Genomic DNA, 21,397 nt, shown 5'->3' on the forward strand with positions numbered 1-21,397 from the left:
AGTAATCTACTTACTTATTACAATAAAGCGACTGCCTGCCTCCTTGGACAGAGGAAAATGATACACAGTAATATACTTGGATTTTGCAAAGGCTTTTGATAGAATACCTCATGATAGGTTGAGAGTCAAACTAGAGCAGATGGGATTGGATATTAGATTGGTGCATTGGATTGGAGACCGGCTCTCTGATAGGTATTAACAAGTTGTGTATGGGGGAGTGATATCCAGGAAAAGAAAAGTCACTAGCGGAGTGCCTCAGGGGTTTGTTTTAGGTTCATTACTGTTCACTTGTGCATTAATGATATAGGTGAAGATTTGGATGGAGATATTCAGTTGTTTGCAGATGATGCAAAGTTGGACGAACCGTGAAGTGTAGTGAAGATGTTGTGGCCTTACAGGAAGACTTGAATAGATTGTGTGATTGGGCACGGAAATGGGGTTGTGAGTTCAATGTTGCAAAATGTAAGGCTTTACAATTTGGAAAACAAAGATGGGATGTAGAATTTATACTTAGTGAGGATATATTGTTGGAGGTAGAGGAAATAAGAGATCTGTGGGTGATAGTGGATAAGGCTCTAAAATTTAGGGGACACATCGCTAAAATTGCGAAGACAACACAAAGGCTTCTGGGAATGATGAGGAAGACACTGACGGGTAGAAGTAGGGAGGTTCTTGTTCTGTTGTATAAGACTTTGATTAGGCCACACATGGACTATTGTGCCCAAATTTGGTCAACAGGTTTTCTGAAGGATGTTGGAAAGGGTCCAAAGGAGACTGACTATGGTATTCCTAACTTCTGGAATATCGAGTATGAGGAAAGATTGAGAAGATGTAATTTGCACAGTCTGGTAGACAGGAGGAAGAGGGGAGATATGATAGCGACCTACAAGTTGGTAAGGGGTTGTTATAGGATCAATGCTGGAGAAGTTTTACAGAGAATTGTGGGTGATTGGGGAGTACTAAGGGTAATCCGTGGAAAATGAATAAAGAGGGTGTGAGTAGGGGAGTGAGAGGCAGGTTTTTTCCCTGCAGAGTTGTGAATGATTGGAATGCTTTGCCTGAGAATCTGGTTTCTGCAAAGAGTTTGAATGTGTTTTAAACAAGGTATGATGAGCTGTGTGTGTGTGTGTGTGTGTGTGTGTGTGATAAAGGACCTCCCAGATGAGTCTTTGACTCCATGAGGTCTTGGGGTGGTAATAATAATAATAAATAATAATCGTTCGATGCTGTTGGCACACTCTTCCTTGATGAGTCTTTCGACTCCCTGAAGGAGTCACATAATAATAACAATCTTCGATAAAGAGCCAAGAGGCTATTTTTTTCTGGCGGCGTAAATTAAGTTAAGGGGATAATTTTTCCCTCATTATTTTAAAGCCGGATACGAAACTCGGAGATCGAAATCTAAGTTTCATGCCGAAGAACTATCGGCGAGTCCAAGCGTAAGTCAACACCTGGGTAGTATAACACTTGGGCAACTTAGAGCAAAGGTGGGACAAGCTCCATCACTATCCTTAATATATTCTCATAATGTAAAACGCAGCTCCTAGGAGATGTATTACTGTTGCACATTATTAGGAGAGGTCATTACCCAGACGGGTTTCGACCTTTATTGCGATCTCATCAGTCAGTAGGTAGACTTGGATGCAGGGGCATGCCGGCCATATGTGCAATGTGTGCGATGCACACAGGTGCCAGGATATTAAAGGCGCCAAATAGGAGAAAATACTTTAAAAAAACGTTTTTTTTAAAGTGATTTTTTTTATTCGAGGGACGCCGGACACTACTGGCGCGCCCCTGCTTGGATAATAGCAAGGTTTAAGTGAAACGAACTTACATACCCCTACTATACGAATTGCCAGAACGAGGAACTTATATATTATTACTACGATAAAGAGCCAAGAGGCTATTTTTTTCCGGCGGTGTATTTATTATCGCCTTAAGTTAATTTACGCAGCCGGAAAAAATAGCTTCTTGACTCTAATCCTTCCCAATATCATATCCCTTGTGATATACCACTCGTTACCTTAAATCTTGCAGACACATATCCCCCCCCCCCCCGTATGGAACCTTTTTGATATCTGTCAGTTAGCCATCCTCTTATCCAAGCTAAAATTTTATAACCCAAACCCATTTTCTCCAATTTATGCAACAGTCTACCATGCTGTATTCCAGTGGCACGCTCAGGATATAATCCTGTGGGGGGGGGGGGGGAAGAGAACTCAAGATTTAATATTGGGGAAGGCCGAGTTGAGTAGACGATTTGAGAATAGACACTACACGTTGCATACAACCTATGACTGAGAAACTGCAGTCATCGTCAATACATGATACCCATGATCACCTCTGGCCTGGCTGGAGGCACATGAAGTGGCATTCGTCAGCCCGAGAACCACCTCGTTCGCCTGGCGTTCACAGCGGTGTGATTCCTGAGAGCTATAGGATAATCTCACCTTATGTCATCGCTAATTCATAAGCAGTATAGAAATAGAGGACACGACACAACATAAATAAAAAAATTACTTTTAATTAGGAAAAGATTTTTGGAAATTTTTCTAGTGTTTTTTTTCCTTTTTTGGGGGGGGGGACAGCTCTTTGGTACCCCGGGGTGCGCCATGTCTTTATTCTGTCAAAAGCCTTAGCAAAATTCAAAACTATCATAGTGTATCCATTCGCCTTGGTAACATATTTATAGAATATGTTATAAATTTCAATGGTAACATTGTTATAGAATGTGGGCAAGTTGTTGAAACATGACCTTCCCTTAGTAAACCATGTTCGTTGCAAAGCAGAGATTCACTGTCAACCCATTTTTGAATGCAAGCCTTAACCAACTTGTCCAAAAATCTTCACCGCTACTCCTGAGATATTAATTGGTCGATAGTTGGATACGTTGGTCACTGCATTACCCTTGTGCAATAGAATTACTATACATTCCTTCATTCCTGTGAAATCTTCCCTGTTTCGAGTCTCATATTAAACAGCATGATCAAAGGAATGGCCAGTTCAGCTGAACATTCTTTTAGCACGCGTGCTGATATTCCATCAGTCCCTATTGCTGAATTCTTATTCAATTTGTGCAACAGCTCTAATACCTCGTCCTCATACACTTGAGTTCCTTCATCCAGTGAAGAGGTAGCAATGAGCTCAATGTTGCGTACACCAGATTGATAGCTTTTAACAATATGGGCGCTCATTAATTGAGCAACCTATTCTGCATCTGTAAACCTCACGCGATCTGGATTTCGAAGAGTTATTCTTTCATGTTCATTCTTTCTTTTACTTACAGCATATCGATAGAATTCTTGTGGGTTGTCTTTAGCACGCAGAGGCAGTTTCTTTTCATTCTCAGACTTTGCTTTCCGTTCAACAGTTGTGACTATTCATGACTACTGCTTATAATGTTCATACCGGACGTCATCGTTATGACATCCTTACACAACGTCCTTTTCTTACGAATCTCTTCTTTAATAACATTACACAACCATTTGACTCCTATCCTATTTATTCTTCGAAGTCTCGGCCCGCATTCTTATATATCGCATCATTTAAGTATTATGTAAATGCTTCCCACGCACTGTCGATATTCTTTCCATCCAGCAACCAATCACATTCCACCGAACTCAGTATACTCCTCAGTTGGTCATAATTTCCTGCTTTGTAGTTCAGCATGTAACGTTTTCTGAATGGAACATTCAAAAACTTAATCACTTCCCAAATGAGTACTTCAATATCACGGTCACCAACTGGAGGCTTATATTATAGTTACGTCTTTAATTGAAATGCCCTCTGACATTGTAATCAAATCTAACACTCTTTGACCTCGAATTCCTTCTGTCACATGCTGTTTGAGGTTGTTGTTCCGCAAAAGCTCACTAAATGCATTCTCATTCTTCTCATGAGATTCTATTGCTACCCAATCAACATGTAGATAATCATAATCTCCCATTACGATTACTCTTTTTACGCTCAACTTTTCTATTTGGTGATGCATTTCTTCATTGCTAGCAACTGAACCACCGGGTCTGTAACAACACCCCACTATGTAATTGATCTTGTTAGATTCCACCTCACACCAGATGGCTTCATACTCACTGCCATATGAAATACTGTTATTAGAAGTACTACAATCATAGGTCTCAACTCTAACTAAATTCTCTCATCCGATATCATTAGAAGCACACCTCTCCTCTCCTATCCTTACTAAAAATACCGTACCCTTTACACTCGATACCAGATAAAATTTCTGACTCTGATAGCCAGGTCTCACTAAACCTACAATCTGAGGTCGCAACATATTGCATAAGGCAACAAGTTCTACCTCTTTGTTTCTGATACTCCTAGCATTCGTGTGCAGATATAATAATCTACCCGTTTGTTCTTTTGTGTAGTCTTGTCTGGAGTATGCCTGACACTGTTGGACAACTTACAGATCTCTATTTTTCTCTGATGCTTTACACATGTAAACATCTTTGCGCATGTCTGATGGATCCGAACCGGACGAACACAAAGTCGAAATTGTTCTCTCCTCGTCAACATTTCCATGACAAAGCTCATTTCCGTCATTAATCCAGTTACATAACATTGTCGCTCTTACACTCACATTCACACCATTCCTCCCTTTATAATTTAGTTTCCCTGACTCTCTGTGTTAGGTCTCATACCAGTTATTAGTTTTTCTAGACTCCTAATACCAAATCCATTCAGGTGTAGTCCGTGCCTCTTATAGAAATCCAATCTTCCCTCAAACTCACTCTACACATCCAAAAACTCGCATCCATTCCTTCTAAGCAGCCTACGCATCGAATCGTTTGTCATCATAGCCCTTCTTGTTAATTTCTTTTTAACATATCGAGGTAAAATACTGACGATTTTCACTTTCTCACTCTGCACTCTCGCTTCTTCCAACCTTTTCAAGTCCTCTCTCATACTGAACTTATCGCCAGTTAAGTCATTCGTACCTACTGCAACTACAATTTAGTTTACTTTTCTTTTCTGTATCTGAATTGCTTCTTTATATTCTTAATTTTCGTTCCAGGAGAACTCGATGTTATAACTCGCTCATCAGTAGCATGATTTATTATAGTGTCACCATACCAAATAACTTCTTTCTTTTTACTGACAATGTGTACTTACCTGTTTCCTTGTTTTGTTGTTTCTTATTTTCCTGTTTAATTTTCTTTTCTCCCTCTGTTCATTTAAACGCCTCTCCACATCAGAGAGACGATGCGTCTCTCTAATGATCTGCTTAAATTTTACTATTTTGGAGATTTATTCATTTTCATTAATCTCCTCCAAATCTATAATAACCTCCTTAGCGGGGGTAATCTTCTTGTTCTCGCATGCGGTGCTTTATTCAGCATTGCATTTCTTTAATACATTTAGTTTAATCCTTAATCCAAGTGTGAGCAAACAAAGTTCGCGCCTGAAAATATCTTCAGGACTGAGGTAAGGTAGTACAACAAAGGTAGTGTCTGCAAGGAGATGTGCTGTGCATTATGGGAGATACTGGTACAAGGAGTTGAGATCTTGATCCACCTTTGCTGCGATTTGCCTGGTGTTGTACTACCTTCCCTCAGTCCTGAAGATATTTTCAGGTGCAAACGTTGTTTGCTCATACTTGGATAAAGGATTAAACTAAAGTTAGTATAGTGAAAAACAGTTTTCTTGGTATGATAAATTTGACAAAAATAAGTATGATTTTTCATTTCTGCTTTTTATGTGAAACATAAAAATAAATTCTCTAACGCTTTTTTCCTCAATAGGTAGTTGACTAAGCTTCAATCAACTGTCTCAGGAAAATTCGACAGTAGAACTCTTCAGCTGTTGAGTGCAAATGTTAGTATTCAGAAAAATGAAATAGCAACAGTTGTGTGTCATATTCCAGATGATTCAAAACTTTTTTTTTTAAAAAATTGTAGATAGCTATACACTCAACTTTGGTTAAGAGTAAGGATTGAGTGCTAATTCCCCTCTCCCCAGTTTCCAAAAATAAGTTAGTATTGTCTGAAATTTACTGCTAGTGTTCTCCTTGCACGTCCTTGTTAGTAAGTAATGTGCAACGAAGTTTAAAGAAATGTTCACCTTGCTTGCATAGATCAACAAAATATGAACATTTTTGTTTGTTTGAACAGCTTTTAATTTATTTATTCATACATAAGAAAAACCTGTGAGACCATATGTAGCTCAGTGGATGTGGCACACCACCTCGCTTAGCCGCACGAAGGAAGGCTTGGTTTCGAGTCTAGTCGGCGACTAGAGGAAATTTTTCTAAGACTTTTTTCGACTGGTTCCCGAGTTAGTCGATCTCTGGCACGGGCAAGCAGGTTTTTCCTCCCGGAAACTCGGGTTTTTCGTCCTGTAAACTCAAGAAAATCGACCGTAGAACCCACATTATTTCAGACATTAAAAATATATATATATATTGTGTTAGGGTTAGGGACCACGAAATGGCGGCACATTTGAGCCATCTCTCTTCACTGCGTACCGCTTAATTAGTGATAGCCTTGGTCCATGAACTGCCCACTCAGTCTCCAAAAGTTAGATAGGGCTAAATGGCCTCTGCCTACTCCCGTATACGGGAATAAAAAGGCGTTGGCTGATTTTTTTTTTTTTTACAAAAGAAAAACTTTATGGTGATGTTGCTTTTTGTGACATCGATTAAAAAACTTTATTTTCTTATTACATAAAAGAAGTCGCAAAACTGTTTTAGAGCTAAGTAATAATTGGAAATCGATGAGCAGCAGGTTTCAGATTTTAGCCATCGATATAGCTGAACTTATGGCTATGATTCTAAAGACATCGTGACAAGATTAACATTCAACTAACACCATCTCGTGATTCTTAAACCCTAACTGATATATTCTTCTCTTCTTCTTCTTCTTCTTCTTCTTCTTCTCCCATAGTCCTAAATGAACCGTTGGGTCATTCATAGCTGGTAGGTGCAAATGGTAGGTGCAAATGGAGGAGAACTAGCAAACTCTTTGCTAGTCTCCTCCAGTCGTCTCGGTCTCTTGTTCTTGATATCAGTTGAGAAAGGGAAGAATTTGTCCATTTTTTGATGTTATCAGTCCATTTTAATCGAGATCGACCCCTAACTTTTAATCCCGGAACGATTCCTTCTAGGGTTTGCTTGGAATGCCATTAGCCCTCTCCACATGTCCGAACCATTTCATCTGTCTTCTTCTGATGACTGTCGGAATATTTTCCCTTTTTCTCCCATCTATTGAGTCAATCAGTTTTCGGACATTTTCAGTGGTTTCGTGAACGGTATAGGGAATTCTCAAAAGTCTTCTGTAAGTTTTCATTTCGAAAGACAGGAGTCTCCTCTCATCTTCCTTCAATAAAGTCCAGGCCTCACAACCATACAAAAGGACAGAATTCACCAAGTTGTCAATCAGTCTTAGTCTGGTTGTGATTGCTATTCTGTTATCTCCCAACAATGGTTTTAACTTCTGTAGGGCCACGGTTACCTTAGCAATTCGGTATTTAATGTTGGTTTTTGAACGACTATCTTGACTCAACGTGCTTCCTAGATAAGTGAACTTCTTTACATTCTCAATTTGCTTATTGCCAATTTGTATCTTTAAGAAGGTTTATGTATAATCCATATTTTTTAATGTTCCGAAAACACGGCTGGTTATCTCTTGTAATTCTTCTTCACTTTCTGCCAGAAGATCGATATCGTCAGCGAAACGTAAGTTATTTATTCTTAGTCCGCCAACTATTATTCCAGTGTCATATTCATAAAGAGCTTCATCTATGACATATTCCAGAAAACAATTAAAAAGAAGAGGGGACAAGATGCATCCCTGTCTTACCCCCCGTTCTTCCCGGAACGGTTCACTGCTGTAATTTTTAATTCCAATTCTCATATCAGATGAGGAATAAAGATATTTAATAATCCTAATGATTTTGTTGTCAATACCATAATGTTCTAAAATTTTCCATAATGCCTCGTGCAATATTGAGTCAAAAGCTTTTTGAAGGTCTAAGAAGTTGTGACAGATTATTTTGTTATGTTCTATTTATTTTTCGCCTAGTATGTATATTGTAAAAATGGTCGATTGTACTTCTGGACCTCCGGAAACCTGCTTGTTCATCTGATAGTCTGCTTTTTATTTTATTTTCGATTCTTGACAATAGTATTTTAACAGGATTTTGGTTGGATGAATAATAAGGCTTATTATTCTATAGTTGCTACATTTATTGCTGTTTCCCTTTTTAGGGATAGGTACAAGGACAGAAGTCTGCCAATCAGAAGGCCAAGTCTCTGTGTTCCATACATCCTGGAATAAATTTAGCAAGGTGTCTATGATGATGTCACCTCCTTCATGTATCAGTTCCACTGTGACACCATCACCTCCCGGTGATTTTCCAATTTTTGAGGAGCTAACTGCTGCAATAACTTCTTTTAATATCGGGTAATCTCCTTCCTCCGAACCTCCTTGCAAAATTCCGTCCAAAATATCATCGGTCAGTTGAGGGTCCTTTTGAAAAAGCTTGGTTGTGTAACATTTCTATCTCTCAACTATTTTCTGGTAATCCATGATAGGGGTTCCATCTTCATCTTCTATGCTCCAATTAATTGCGGTAAAAGGTTTGGTTAGCTTATTGATAATTTGAAAAGCACTTTTAGAATTATTTTTATTTAAGTCCTCTTCTATATTTTTGCATTCATCCAATATCCATGAGTTTCTAGCATGTTTGATTTCTTTTTTAATAATCTTAGTAATATTTTTATACTGTTCTCTATTATGGCCACTATTAATATGATATTTCAAATATCTTCTTTCGTCGTATAGGTCCAAATATTGTTGGTTATCCATGGTTTATTTATTTTCCTTTTGTATCCAAGGATTTCTTCAGCTGTCTCAGTTATCTTTTGTGAGAAGTATTTGGTTTTAGATTCGATACTATTATGCTTTTTGAAGCTTGTGTCAAAAATTTGTTTTAATTTGTATTTATATAGTGTATTTATTTGGGGATCTTTTAATTTTTCTATATTATATCTTTTATGAGTTGATTTTGTAGGTAATCTTTCCCTCATTTTCATATTCACAGTTGCGATGACTATATTGTAGTGCCAATGTCGGCTCCAGGAAATGATCTGGTTCTTGTGAGGTTGATGGAGTTTTTAAATCTTGTGCTTACAAGGATAAAGTCAATTTAGTTGTGTGTTTTACCATCAGGGGAAGTCCATGTCCATCTTCTGGAAGGTTTATGGGGAAATAGAGTGTTAGTAATGGTAAGTTCATTTTGTGAGGCAAAATTGATCAATTGAAAACCTCTTTCGCTTGTCTCCCCATAGCCATATGGTCTGACAAATGGAAGATAATCCTTGCCGATGTCTGTTCCAATTTTGGCATTCCAATCCCTTGTACAATCAAAAGGTCTTTTCTATTCACTCTGGTGATTGTTGAATTAAATTGAACATAAAACTCCTCTACTTCGAAGTCCTCGCGATCTGTGGTTGGGGCATAGACCTGTATGATGGTGATATTGAGTGGTTTCCCTCTCAGGCGCACTACAGCAATTCTGCTATTGATAGGGTTGAATTCCATGACAGAATTTCGTGATTTGTGTATCAAAAACCCAACACCTTCCTTTCCGCTGCAGTCACATTAAGAGTAAAAAAGCAAACCTCCTTCATCTGTTGTTAGCTCTCCTGTTTTGGGCCATCGAATTTCAAAAAGTCCCATAACAGTCCATTTATATCTTTTTAGTTCGTGTTGTAGTAATTTAAGTTGACCTGATTGTAGTAGAGTCCTAATATTCCAAGTTTCGGTCATTAAATGGTTGCGGAGTCTAAATCTGGATCCAGTTTTTCCATTATTTTTGTCAGTGATAGTGGTAGCGCCAGTTGCTAACTTTGCATTGCGACCCCTGGAACTGCTACCAAATGGCAACGCGGACCTTGTTGAACCCGGCGACGTCCGAGCCAGCATGGTGTGCTGTGTTAAATCATTCACTATGAATGTCTAATGGGCAGTAAATTAAGACAGATGGTGCCAATCTCTTCTGTCTTCGCCTGCTAGCATTTAGCTGGGCATAGTGGGATGGCTTTCACGCCTTGGGAAGCCCTACCAGGAGTAATGATACTCCCCACGTGCTTCAACCATCCCGCCCAGGGCCCCCCTCCCCGCCACGGTGAGGCAGCATAGCAGGACTTGGGGGAGGACTGGTATATTATTGTGTGAAATGTTGACTCCTATGGTTCAATTTTTGATACTCAGAGGGAAGAACACAAGTTATCAGGAGTAGAATACTCCAATTGTTGTGGCAAGTATGAAGGATTCCGAGAATTTAATGATAACTGTTATAGTTTAGGTGTATGATAAATTCATTCATTAATTGTTCTATTTCATAGACTACGGGATGTCTATTCGAAATTTAGGCCATGGTAAACACTCCTTTTTTTTATCCATTTTTCAAGGTATTCTTTATGAAATGTATAAGAATCATTGTAAAGCATTGATCACATTGTATAATGAGATCAGTTATACAAAGGTAAGGGTAACCCATTTTGCTTTGAATTGAATACTGTTGCTCTCAATTTGTTTGCATTAGGTGCGCTAATATCTCTTTCAGAGATTCTGATACCTACCAACTTCGTTTATAGCTTATAATTGTCAGTGAGTGCATTGATAAATTTTTTGTTCATCAGAATGTGTCACAGATGTTCAAATTTTGTTTTTCAATAGAAGACGAGAATTTAGAAATGGTCAATTATTTCATCCCCTTTTTATTTTTTTAACTAAAAAATGTATTTTTAAGCTAGAAAAATGTGTGGATCAGGTTATCATCAAATTTTTATTATGTTGGCTGATTAGTCACATTAGAGCATCACATCCTTTAAAAACAGATATATAATCCTTAATTGTCAACCCGTATATAAAAAATAGTTTATATACAAAGCGGTAACAATTTACTTCCAAACCAAAAAAAAAAAAAAAAAAGTTGCACTGAGGTACATAAGGGAAAGACATCATTACTTAACAAAAGAGACACTGAACGCCTTTAATCTCTTTGGCAAAAATACTTATTGCGACAATATAGATTGAGCCACATGACATTCATTCACAACTTATCGTGGTGCTGTTAGTTCATCTGAAGAAAGTGTGCAAGGAAACTAAAAATGGAAGTAAATGCCATTTCCATAGGGATCTCTTGCATTGTCGTAGCACCTGAAGTGACGTTTTGGCATAACTCTCCTCCTGCAACTCCTTCATAAATGGCCAAGACAAATCACTTTCTATCACACTGGAAACAGGGTGATGTATGCTTTTTTTTCTTTTTTTTTCCAAATAAGACATCAGAGGATACCAAATAACTCTTGTTGGACATTAAAAGGTCTTCCGTTCCTAGTGGCATCTTTCAAAGTGTACGCAGAAGTTGTGCTTCACAACTGACATCTGTCCTAATTCTTTTCTCTAAAAGGAAGATAAACGTCAATAGCATGTTTTATTATAGTCACCATACCAAATAGCTTTCAAAATATACAACTTTCAAACACAACTTTCTTTCTTTTTACCGACAATGTCACTTACCTGATTTCCCCCACTTCATTCAAATCGCTCTGAAGCACCAATACATGCATCAATCCTAATAAGTGTTCCCATCCTAGCATCATCCTGTGGGACTCCACTGGTAACTATCCTCCTGAGAGACATGGCACCTGTATGCACCACCGTTTGATATCGATTAGAAAGCCAGCTTACTATCCAATCAACCAACTGATTCCAATCCCAATTGCAGTAACCTATACACCAGTTTATTATATGGTAGCCTGTCAAATGCCTTTGTAAAATCCAAAAGTATCACTGTATATGATTCCCATATAGGCAGTAGGCAAAGCCGTTTTAGCCCATTCTAACTTTTGGAGACAGAGTAGGGAGTGCCATCTGCACCAGTGGTCAATCAGAGATAGCTGGCCAAAGAAAATCACTAATGCTACATGGCCTCCGGTAAAGAGAGCCAGTTGTTAAGAGCCGCATTCTCATAGTCAATAACAATAACAGTATGTTTTTAGTGTCTGAAAATAGTGTGGGTTCTATGGCCGATTTTCTTGAGTTTACAAGAGGAAAATCGAATTTCCAGGAGAAAATACCCACTTGCCCACCCATGTTAGAGATCTGCTAACGAAAAAAGGCTTAGTAAAAATTCTTCTAGTTGGTAAGTACAAAAGAACATACAACAATCTTTCTTGGGGGGGGGCCTAACTCTTTGCACCATTTGTTCTAAGCTACAGAGGAGTTGTAATAATTGATAATTATTAAAAAATAAATAAAAGGAAAAAAAAAGTGCTGTGTAGCTCAGTGGAAGTGACGCTTGGTCGCTGGAAGTCAGACTTAAGTTCAAGTCTATTCGCCGCCAGGAGGAACTCTTACTAAGCCTTTCTTCTACCGATTCCCGAGTTAGTCGATTTCTGGCACGGGAAAGCGGGTTTTTCCTCCTGGAAACTAGGGTTTTTTTATCTCGTAAACTCAACAAAATCGATCGCAGTATCTATGTTATTTCAGACAGAAACATATGTTTTCAGGGTTAGGTACCAAGAGATGGCAGCACTTGTTTTCCAGTCTCTTTATCGGTGGCTGCTATAATTATGATAGACATGGGCAGGCTATCTCTGATTGGCTACCAGAGATAGCCAATCAGATTGGCTGTCTGATTGAACTGCCCCTCAGTCTCCAAAAGCTAGATGGGTATAAAGGCCTCACCTACTCCCAATAAGGGAATAAAAGGCATTAGCTGATTTTATTTTAAATACAAGAAATCCGCTAATGCCTCTTATTCCCCTATAGCACTGGTGTTCAACCTGTCGATTGTGATCGACAGGTCAATCGCGGAGCGATTTTGGGACAATCTGTTGTTTATTCCTCCTTTCTTGCAAATTTAATTAAAACTGAAAACATAATATTTTATTTATCATTATTTTGTATTATATTTTAATTCTCTTTAAGTGTATTGCTATTGTTTATTTATTTTTCGTTAAAATTGTCAATTCAGTAATTTTCTTATAAGTCTGGGTAAATGAATTAATTTGGATCACTGGAAGTCAAACAGTGAGCGGAGTGAATACGATTATAAGCAAAGCACATCGTATGCATTTCGTTTATAATCGTGTTTACTCGTAACTACATCACACACTTCCCACTACCCACTGTTAGAATTTCAGTTGAGTTTTAGTTGATCTAAATTTATCGTTGGATTTCCTATTAGTTTGTTCGCTGATTGATAAGTTATAAACATTTTTTATTTTAATAAAATATTTAAAAGTTTTTTTTTTAATTTGAGGATAATAATGAGTGTATCAAAGAAATCGAAGACGTATCATTTTCACAAGGAATGGGAAATGTATTATTTCTTTACAATGGAAGTGGAAAGTGTTGTTTGATTTGTAATTCATCTGTAGCAATTCCAAAAAAAAGGTAATATTAAGAGAGAGACTTTTGATCGTTACATGTAAAATATGATGAAGATTTTCCCAAAAATTCCGAAATACGTGAATCAAAAATTATAAATTTAAAGGCAGGACTTTCTGGAAAACAAAATATGATTTCGAAAGTAATAAATAATTGCATCTTTGAAAGTGTGTCATTTATTAGCAAAAAGCAAAAAAGCCTTCCACTGATGGAGAGTTAATAAAAGAATCGTTTCTTGCAGCAGCAGAATCTTTATTTTCTGATTTTAAAAATAAAAATGAAATAATTTCGAATATTAAAGATTTACAACTTTCCAGAACAACGGTTATGAGAAGAATTGAAATTTTAAGTGCCGATCAGAATATTCAGTTAATGTCAGACATTCACCAGTGTGTTGCGTTTTCATTACAATTTGATGAATCAAACGACTTCACTGATACTGCTCAGTTAATGGTATTTATTCGCATGGTATTTCAACATTATTCAAGAAGACATTTTTTCGGCATTTGATGAATTTGTGAAAGAATACAAACTTCCATTTTTTTAACTTGTGTCAATTACTACTGATGGTGCTCCTGCAATGATAGGTAATGAATCATGCTTCATTTCATTACGTAAAAACGATAACAAATATCCAGATATTTTAACATACCATATCTAACTTTTGGAGATTGAGTGGGCAGTTCAATCTCCACTTGTAGCCAATCAGGGATAGCTGGCCTAAGGCTATCACTAATTAATCGCACTCAGTGAAAAAGGCGGCTAGTAAGTGCAGCCATCAGGTGGTCCCTAACCCTAACACAATATATTTAATGTCTGAAAATAGTGTGGGTTCGATGGCCGATTTTCTTGAGTTAACGGGACGAAAAACCCGCTAGCCCATGCCAGAGATCGACTAACTCTGGAACCGGTCGACAAAAGGCTTATAAAAAGTTCCTCTAGTCGGTGACTAGATTCGAACGCCTTTTGTTGTGCTATAGAGTGCAAACGCCACTTCTGAGCTACACAAGCTGTCTATGTTTTGGATTTTACATTTAAAATTGTAAATTCTGTTCGAGGAAAAGCGCTGCAACGCAGTTATTTAAATTACAGGCAGATGACGATAGGGAACTTCTGTTGTACAATAATGTTCGCTGGCTCAGCAGAAGTCAATTTTTAGAAAGATTTCTTGTATTAATTAACAATATAAAAATTTTTCTTGATGAAAAAGAAGATATTTATCCACAATTGAGTGATAAAAGATGGTTGTTACACTTATCATTTTTAGTAGATTTCTGTACAAAAATAAGCAATTTAAATTTAGAGGTTCAAGGTAGAGATAAAAATTTAATTGACATGTTAAGTTCAATAAAAAGTTTCCAACAATACTTGCTTTTATTAAAGAAAAATATAAATGACCGCGAATTTAGACATCTCATATATTTATTAAATTTTTGAAGAAAATCAAGAAATGATTCGCTGTTATTTAAAAGAATTTATTCGTGAAATAGAATTAGTTGAGGAAGAAATAAATTCAAGATTTAAAGATTTTAATAAAACTGAAATGATTGTATCTTTTATTAATAATCCATTTCAAGAAAACTTGAACATCACAGAAATTTCAAATAAAATTAGTGGACTATTCGATATTAATCAAGCTGAAGTAGAACTTGAGATAATAAACATTCAGAATAGTTTGCATTTAAAATCAATAAACAATGAAGTTATTTGGAAGTATGCACATGAAAAATTTCCAATATTAACTGATATTGCTCGAAAAATTCTGTGTTGGGTCGGATCGACATGCTTGTTCAAATATGAACGTCATAAAAAATCAATTAAGAAACCAAATTACAAACGATCATTTGGATGATTGTCTGCGATTTGCCACTTCTTCATATCAACTTGACTATGAAAATATTGCGAGGTCCGAACAATGCGAAATTTCACATTAACTTTTTTTTTTAATCAACCAGCATTTCCTGTAACTTGTGAGTTTGTAATCAATCTGTTGTTTATTCTAACTTTGGTTTTCCAAAATAGAGAAATAAATATTTTATTCCAATATATTTGTTTTATTTATTGTATTAAAATAATTAAAAGTGATAAATAAATATTTAAATGCACAAGTAAAGTTTTCGTTTCTTTAAAGTTTTAGGGCTGTGGGAGAGTGGATCCTCCGAAGTGAGTGAGCGCATTTAACTGCATAGTTGTGCGTAATCAGATATCAGGTTGGGTGAACGTGATCTATATAAGAGAGTAGATCGCCGAATAACTTAGTATAGAAAAGTAGCTCGCATAGTAAAAAAGGTTTAGGTTCAACCTCGTCTTCTTCCCTATATAAGAGAGTAGATCGCCGAATAACTTAGTATAGAAAAGTAGCTCGCATAGTAAAAAAGGTTTAGGTTCAACCTCGTCTTCTTCCCTATATAAGAGAGTAGATCGCCGAATAACTTAGTATAGAAAAGTAGCTCGCATAGTAAAAAAGGTTTAGGTTCAACCTCGTCTTCTTCCCTATAGGGAGAAGACGAGGCCATTTTAGCCTTATCTAACTTCTGGAGACTGAAGGGGCAGTTCAATCTCCACTGGCAGCAGGCCTAAGGCTATCACTATTTTCAAACGGAATTCGGCAAAGAGGCAGATGACAACGATCGCTATCTCGATATCCGTAAACTTAACATTATGTGTACTGTGCGAAAATAGTGTGGGTTCTACAGTCGATTTTATTGATTTTATCGGAAGAAAAACCCGAGTTTCCCCCGAGAAAAAATCCCATTTTCTCGTATATATATATATATATATATGTATGGCGCCTAAAGCACATATTACAAAAGTTGTTCCCATAATAGTAGGTGCTTTAGGCGCCATCCCTAAAACATTGAAAAAACATTTAGAAGCACTCGAGTTAGATGGATTAAAAATTGGGCAGCTGCAAAAGGCCGCTTTGTTCGGCACAGCTTTCATTTTCAGAAAGTATTTCCACAACTCATAGGCCCTTGGGTAGGGCCCGAATTAGTGGAATATAACCAGCCTTTTCTTAAGACTGAGGAAGCAAATCAAGCTTTGATGAATATTATATATACATGTGTGTGTGTGTGTGTGTGTGTGTGTGTGTGTGTGTGTGTGTGTGTGTGTGTGTGTGTGTGTGTGTGTGTGTGTGTGTGTGTGTGTGTGTGTGTGTGTGTGTGTGTGTGTGTGTGTGTGTGTGTCAGGAAGAAGATCTAACAATAGCAAATACCTGGTTTAAACTTCCACCCAGAAGACTGTACACTTGGAAATCGCCTCAAGATAACCAACATAATATTGTCAGAAATCAAATTGATTATATACTGATAAATAAAAGATTCCACAGTAGTATAAAGAGTGCAAAGACTTATCCTGGAGCAGATATCTCATCAGACCATAATCCCATAGTTGCAGAAGTACGTCTTAGATTAAAATCAGCTAAAAAATCACAAAAGAAGAAAAAGAAAATTGATGTAGAAAAACTGAAAGACCCGAACATAAATAAAAGTGCCAAGACACAGCTTAACCTGCGATTACAACACACATAGAAGAAAATAAAAGAGTGAAAGCTCTTTGGAATAGCTTAAAGAATGCCATTGTAACAACAAGTATTGAAGAAGTAGGTTATGTGAATAATATAAAACAACAGGAATGGATGACAGATGAGATTCTTTCTCTTATTGATACAAGAAGAATGTATAAAAACAAAGACCTAGCCAGGAATACAGAAACACATAACTTCATCAAGAAAAAAATAAAAGAAGCCAAGGAAAATTGGATGAAAAATGTATGTACTGAAATTGAACTGCTTCAGAAGAAACATAATAATTTCAATCTGTATGAGAAAATCAACGAAATTTCCGGAAAACTGAGGAAAAAGCAAATAGTGCCTCTAAGAGACGAAAATGGAAAAATACTTCTAGAAGAAGAGAATAAAGCACAGATTTGGATAAAATATGTAACAGAACTTTTCAATGGTACTAGACAGAAGCCTATAAATATAAAAGATAAAATTCAAGGACCAGCAATCATGAAATGCAAAATAGAGAATGCTATACGAACAGGTAAAACAGGTAAAGCAAGTGGACCAGATGGTGTGCAAACAGAATTTTTAAAATTAATAGAACCAGATAACATCAAACGTCTTGAAAAACTATTTAATAAAATATATGAAAGTGTTGAATTTCCATCAGATTGGCTCAAATCTACATTTATCACTGTCCCAAAGAAACCCAAAGCGAATTCCTGTGGTGACTTCCGACTTATTAGTCTAATGAGCCAAACATTAAAAATATTTTTGAAAGTAATTCAGAATCGCATTTATAGAAAAAGTGAAGAAACTCTAAGTGAAACACAATTCGGCTTTCGGAATGGTTTTGGTACTAGGGAGGCCCTTTTCTGTACCCAAATATTGATACAAACATGCATAGAAAAACAGAAATCTGTCTTTATGTGTTTCATAGATTTTGAAAAAGCATTCGTCAAAATCAGACACACTAACTTAATAGAAATCCTTCAACAAATAAGGCTAGACGAACAAGACATAAGACTAATAACAAATCTGTATTGGAATCAGTCAGATACCGTTCAATTAGACAACATTACCACCAGTGATATCAACATCAAAAGAGGAGTGAGACAAGGCTCTCACCACTCCTGTTGAACATATATGCAGAGGTAATCTTTAAAAAAGCATTGGAAGAATGTCCAGAGGGAATCACAATAAATGGAAAGATTGTTAACAACCTACGATATGCAGATGTCACCGTGCTAATTGCAGATAACATTATGGATCTCCAAAAACTGATTGACAGAGTATACATAGAAAGCCAAAGAATGGGAATAATTATAAACATCAACAAGACAAAATACATGATCATCAGCAAACATCAAGCCTCATCAATGAAAATGATACTCAATGGGAAAAATATTGATCAAGTGTCAAGATATAAATATCTTGGTTGCGGGCTTAATGAACGGTGGGATCCAGAAATAGATATAAAGACAAGGATTAAAGTTGCACGGGAGTCCTTCATGAAAATGAGAACACTATTCTGCAATAAAGACTTAAACATGGAAGTCAGATGCCGAATGCTGAAATGCTACGTGTGGTCTATTCTGCTCTATGGAGTTGAACATGAATATTGAAGGCGACAACCATCAAGAAAATTGAAGCTTTTGAGATGTGGCTATACAGAAGAATGCTAAAGATATCATGGACAGAAAAAAATTACCAATGAAGACGTCTTAAAATCCAATGGCAAACCTAAACATCTTGTACAAATAATTAAGAAATGGAAAACATCATATCTTGGCCACATCATGAGAAACAGCAAATACCAACTTCTACAAACTATTTTGATAGGATGAATTGATGGCAAAGGAACTAGAGGAAGAAAAAGAATATCATGGTTTGACAACATCAAGACGTGGACAGGAAAGAGCAGTGCACAGTGTTGGATGTCTGGAACAGCCTTCTAATGTATAACCATCAGAAGGCTGTTCTAGAGAAGAGACATAAATGGAATAAAAGAGGATTAACATACTTCTGCTTAAATTCATTTACTGACAAAGCATGCACCAATCAGGAGCGAATATTACAGGTGTGCTAGGTGTACGATGCACACCTACCAAATAGCAATATCGTCGATATCATATTTTTGCATTTATTCCTGCTACAGGCTCCCTTTATTGTTTCCGGCTTCGCTTGATTCCTAAAATTAAACACAATATATACTAATGCTTTATGAAGAGGAAACTCTCCGATGTGTAAACATTGCATCACATCTGCGTTAATAGCCCAGGTGTGCAGTCACAAATACAGACATCTTTCAGCCCTTTAAACAGACGTGAAAATGGCGCAGCGTCAAATTCTTAGCGTTCCAGTGCTTTTAAATTCAATTTACTGGTTATACGCAGAAGCTTAGTGACACACAACCAGAACATCGCGACAACGAAGGAGGAAGCTCTTCTGGCCTGGTGCAAAGAACATGTGAACTGGACAATTGACCAATGGAAAACAGTACTCTGAAGCAATGAATCAAGGTTAACTAGTTTCCAGTTTGATGGCAGAGTGTGGAAGCAGAGCGGTGAACGCTTGTTATCAGTGTTGTACCCACAGTAGTTTGGTGGTGGAGGAGTAATGGTGTGGGGGTGCATTCATCTGGTTTGGAGTGGGACCACTGGTGGTTGTATGGTACTACGAAGGTAGCTCAGTACCTTGATATTCTGGATAATCAGGTTATGCATACACTGTGTAGTTTTATGGAATGGATCCATGTTACTATAAAGACGACAGTGCCCATGCAACAAAGATGCAGCTGTTATCGAATTATATGATATAAAAAAAGCTGCTAAACTATTGCCCTGCCCTGCGCACAGTCATATGACTTAACTCCCATTAAACACTGTGGTGACCGAGGTTCAGAGCAGCACATCCTCGATGCTTCACTGAACTCAGTGCTGCTTTGGTGGAAGAATGGGGACAAATTCCACCTGTTGTCATCTGAACACTGGGGAAAAACCTCAATCAAAGGGTGTGGGAGGTGATCAAAGCCAAAGGTGGATATACCCGATATTAGGGTTCACCTTCTGGTACCAACTGGAAATTGCTAAATTGTCCAGACAATTATTAGTAGATAGTGTAGTTAAGAGTTAGTTGGGTGTATAAAACAGGTTCTTCAATGTTCTACAAGAATATGGCAAGCTTCTTGGACGCTGAGGCTGTTGATATGATGTGATGTGTTTATGCCAGGAAAAATGAGAAGTAAGCATTAATACCATCATAGAGTTCTGATCTTATCTAATGATTTGTGTATTACTAAGGGCGAAGAGTAGTTGAGCTGGGATTTTTGGGCTAGAAAAGGCAAGCTGTGGTTTGATAGCACTGACCACCATGACAAGTGTGTCCTTTTCCCAAGGAAACATGTTCGCTATACTACTTTACTGATTAACAATTAATGCCATTTTATCTGTAGTAAACCTCAAATCCTCTCTCCAGATAACTCAATTAATGCATGTGTCCCAGCACAGAAAAATATTATCATTAAACAGTGTGATGGATATCAAACTATGAATCTGAAAGAAGTGTGCCAAAGTAACATGCATTTTAGCCACTAATTATGTAAATCAATGTTCAAGGCGCTATTTGTAGATGATCTTGTAGCCTGGGATACATAATTATTGAACTTTGTTTATCCCTAAATAGTTTGTTCCTAGAGGGAAGAATATTCACAAGTTTTATTATTATTATTATTATTATTATTATTATTATTATTATTATTATTATTGTTCCAGGCAACTCCAAGGAGTCGACAGACTCATCGAGGGAGGCCCTAACATCATGTCAAGAACAAATATTCGACATTGACACAGTATCTATCATACCTTGCCTTGAACTCATTTACGGTCGTAGCACCCACAACAGACTCTGGAAGCTTATTCCACTCATTCACTACTCTCCAAGTAAAAAACCTAGCTCTAACACCCTTGTCAACCACGCTCTTGCCCAGCTTCCATTCATGGCCCCTAGTCCTCCCACTACCAGTCATATTTTCAAAAATATCTTTTGGATCAATCTTATAGAAACCCTTCAGTAATTTGAATGTCTCAATCATATCACTCCTCCTTCACCTATCGTCCAATCTCTGCAACCCACAAATCTTCAACCTATTCTCATAAGGTTCATTCCACAGACCTGCTATCATCTTGGCCACTCGTCGTTGGATCCTCTCCACTTCCTCCCCATCACGAAGAAACCCTGGTGCCCATAACTGGGCAGAGTAGTCCAGATGGGGTTTTATCAAGGCTCGATACAGAGGAACAACAAATTGTTTGTCTCTGCATGTTAAAGTATTTTTCAGAAGCCAAGTGATTTGAAGAGCTATTTTAGTCACTTTTGCAATGTGCCCCCTAAACTTCAATTCCCTATCCACCAACACTGCCAAATCCCTGGCCTCATCAATCTTCTGGAGTACGGTTCCACCAATGCG

This window comes from Typopeltis vanoorti, chromosome 12 (genome assembly GCF_054136105.1).
Source record: "Typopeltis vanoorti isolate ZY-2024b chromosome 12, IOZ_Tvanoo_1.0, whole genome shotgun sequence".
NCBI classification, from domain to species: Eukaryota; Metazoa; Arthropoda; class Arachnida; order Uropygi; family Thelyphonidae; genus Typopeltis; species Typopeltis vanoorti.